The following is a 4081-nucleotide window of genomic DNA, read 5'->3' as shown; positions in this document are numbered from 1 at the left end:
TTATCGGGTTTAGAGTATTTTTTTCATTGAAAAATAGCTTTAATTGTAGGTGAAATATTCTATATATTCATTCCAGGGATGAGTACAGTTCAGCTATCACCATAGTACTTGATACAAGAGGATCTCACTAAACTGGGTGACTGGGCAACAAAATGGCAGATGAAATTCAGTGTTGATAAGTGCACAGTAATGCACATTGGAAAACATAATCCCAACTATACATATAAAATGATGGGATCTAAATTAACTGATACATTCAAGAAAGATCTTGGAGTCATCATGCATAATTCTCTGAAAAAATCCACTCAATATGCAGAAGCTGTCAAAAAAGCTAATAAAATTAGGAACCATTAGCAAAGGGATAGACAAGAAGACAGAAAATATCGGGGGAGGGGGCAGAAGGCGGGATAGGGGCAGGGCAGAGACTTGCAGGGAACAGGTGGAGTGGAGGTGGGACTGGGGCAGAGGGGTGGGGAGGGTTTGTCCCAGTCCCCACACCCCCTAGGGACGGCCCTGGCTCCGGGTGTCCCTAAACCTCCAACTGCCAGAAGCTGGAACTGGATGACAGGGTGGATCAGTCAATAATTGCCCTGTTCCATTCACTCCTTCTGAAGCATCTGGCACCGGCCACTGTTGGAAGCCAGGATGCTGGGCTAAATGGACCATTGGTCTGACCCAGTGTGGCCGTTCTTATGATACTGAAAAGCACGTATTGTATTTCAATTCATCTAGTTTGTTTGTTTTTTCAAGCAGAACATAACATAAGCTAATATTCATGTGATGCAACAGCCCACTTCCCACTCTGGGCTCAGGGATCTGTTGAGCTGTATTACGAGTAGTCAAGAGGCAGAATGTGGGCCAAATCTGGACCGCCAGATGCTTTTGAACAGACCCCAAAATCTTTTTATTTACTCATTATTTATTATATTTTATTATTTATTATGATTTTCTCTGGAGTCTAGACCTTGACTATACCTTGATCAAGAAATTTGGTCCTTCACAAAAATAATTGACTCCCCGTGGGCTATCTTGTCAGAAAGGCTGTGTTTGGGGCTCCCTGGTCCTTCCCAGTGTCTCTGCTGGATTTGGAGTTGGCACTTTTCGGCTCCTTGTGAAAGGAATTAGAGGGATTTTGCAACTCAAGTACCCTGAGCAGTTTGTTTGCATGAACATATAACAAGGGCCAGGCTGACAGAGTACAGATGTCATTTTTCAGGCTGTATTGTATAAAGTGAACTGGGACATCTTAATATTTAAAACCTGTAAATTTGCATCTTTTATTTGTTCGTTTCTGTACTTTGCCTACTGTACAGCAACGTGTCCTCCTGCAGAGCCCTCTAGAGTAGATGATAATGCTCAGCATTGGTATAGCACTTGGCAGACAGTAACTGACTGATGTTTACAGTCACTCCTCTCCTTGTGAGGTCAGGCAAGACTGTTGGCTGCATTTTACACCTGGGGAAACTGAAGCACAGAGTAATAACATTACTTGCCCTGCGCCACAGAGTGAGTGCATGGCGGAGCCGCATTTTGCTACTGCTGGTACATTGTATTGGGACGTGATTCTGGTTTTACACCTGTCTCTTTACGTGAAGTATGGCATTTCCCAGGGACTTTCTTTGCCTCTATGTAGCTCATGTTCCCAAGCTTAGTGTCACTCCCCCTGGGCTGGGTGGTGATGGCAAAGAACTGTGAATAAATACTATTAAGAGCACAACACAAAGACAGGAACGCTGCTAGGCAGAACAGCAAGGCCAAACTCACTCTCAGTAACAGGAGCTCCTGGGGTTTTCTGATGCTGCCGTGCCAGTGGGGCTGATTTCTCTGCTTGCTGCACTTCCTTACTCAGTCACAAGTAGAGGACAGGGAAACCCTAACGCCACCTCCTTAGCAGAGTGACCTGTGAGATAAGATGCCTGCACCTCCCTAGCAGAGAGGGGCGTGACTGTGCTGTTCACAGATCTGTACTTTGTCCATCACACCCTGTTATCGCTGCACGTAGCATGCAGTGCTGCGGACTTGGCGGGGTGGGAAGCTAGTAAACAGTTTTTCTAAATTCTGTGTGAACAGCAGCCAGTTTGGGATGAGATTCAGGCTGGATTCTGTCTGGGTGTGTCTGAAGCCGTAATCTGATCCTTCACGCTATTTTGCATATATTTATATTTAAATTCAGTTGCATCCAGGCTGTAACTTCACTGAGTGGAATTCTATTAGGGATTAAATTGGACAAGTCAACAAGAAGAGTCACTAGAGCAACACTCTGAAAGCATGAGCAGTTCAGCAGCATTACCTTTAGTCGAGTGACCAAGTCTGGCATCAAACCAAGACAGAACAGCTCCCTTCACCAACATGGCATTGGAAACTCCCCCTTTAGCCTATCTTTGGGGCTGCTCAAGCCAACCACTAGCATTTTCCTGGGTAAAAGCAAGGCCTCAGTGCACAGGGCTCCCTATCTGGCCTCCACACACAAACCACCCATTTAGCACCCAGTGTGGATGCTTAAATCCCGTTACAAGTACATAAAATCAGTGTCTCTGTATTTGATTTGTTACTGAATTGAGCTACAGTGATTTCAACAACTTTCAAATCAGTTTCAGAGTATCCATGCCAGGGGGTTACAGATTACACTGCACTGATTTAGTTAAATGGGTGCCATTTCTGTGGGTAGACAGAGCCGAAGGAATAGCTGTGTGACGCTAAAGAAAAGAGGTGGCTTTGCAGGACAACACACAAGATGTCGTGAAAAGGGAACAGGAAAAGAGACCAGCCCAGCATCACGCCCGCCTTTGCAGATGAGTCACTTCCCTAAAGCCAGTCAAGTTCAAGGTTAGAGCAAGATTACAGGATACAGGCCATAGAAGTCGAACAGAATAGGACACTGATTGTGTATAGCAGCAGGCAGACTAGTGGTGCTTAGACTACCAGGCACAGTGTGCACCATTTAACACCCTCTGGCTGAGAAGGGCGAGTGGGAACTTGGGACTCACATTCTTGCTGTAAACTGCCTGGCACAGTTTGCACTCATTGGTTTGGCTGTTTACCTTCTCTGGAGATCAGGCGCTCCCTGCCTCCCCCGTGTGTTGTCCTGCATTGTAGTGACCAGGGATTCTCTCTCTGTGCTTCTGTGCCCCAGGGTAAGGGAGTGTCCCAACTGCTCCTGTTAATGGCTTGGAGAGAATATCCAGCTGGTTGAAGGAGCTCTGAGGAGGATATGTAGAGGTGGGGTTTGGTTCCAGGTGCTGGGCCTGAATCAAATGGCACTACTGACCTTCAGGGAGAGGCCTGTATTTGAAAAGACAAAGAACAAAGTTGAGTGTCGCTGCCAGAGGGGTTTCAGCAAGCCTACCCTCGTTAACACTAACCCTGCAACCCCCTGACCCTCTACCCTTGTGAACAAGCACAGGGCGCCTGCCCTTCTGAGCCCCACTGGAGCGTTCCTCCACATTCTGCTTTACACATTTACAGTGTGTTTCATTCCTGGTTTGAGGACATTACGGAGCAGGTGCTTGTGCCTAGTTTTGTTTCTCAGACCCATGTGTCCTTTGGACCCAGCGCTAGTTCCAAAGCCATTATTCCTTGCTCACACACTCTCTGACTTTTCCTTCAGCTCCTTCCTCTCCAAATACCCCCATTCCAATTTCTCATTCTTATGTTTCAGTGAAACAGGAACATGCAAAGCTGGTTCTGGAAAAAAAAGGCGAGTTTCCCCGGCTAGGCGCTGCCTCTCCCCACTGCTGGGAGGCCGTGGTTCTCACAAACTGCTTTGCCTTAGCAAAGGTAATACCCAGGCCTTTTGTTTCCATTTGATGACACTGTCTCTTCAAAGCAGTGCCGGCTCTGCTCAGTAAACAATGTTGCTTCATTAGAAATTCACACCTGTGCTGAACATCTGCCAGCAGAAGCCTCCTTAGTCACAGCTCATTCTCTTTGTTCCTGGACTTTGTCTGTAGAAAAACCCTTCCAGCCTGGGCTCTGCAGAACATACAGCTACCAGGCATCAGAGACAATTCTGAAGTGTATGTTTGGAAGGCATGGGGATTGCACAAGGGACAGGTGTTTCCAGCCGCTTCCAGGGAACGAT

This window comes from Lepidochelys olivacea, assembly GCF_965140295.1.
Source record: "Lepidochelys olivacea isolate rLepOli2 genome assembly, chromosome: 10".
NCBI classification, from domain to species: domain Eukaryota; kingdom Metazoa; phylum Chordata; order Testudines; family Cheloniidae; genus Lepidochelys; species Lepidochelys olivacea.
This window is presented reverse-complemented; position numbering follows the sequence as displayed.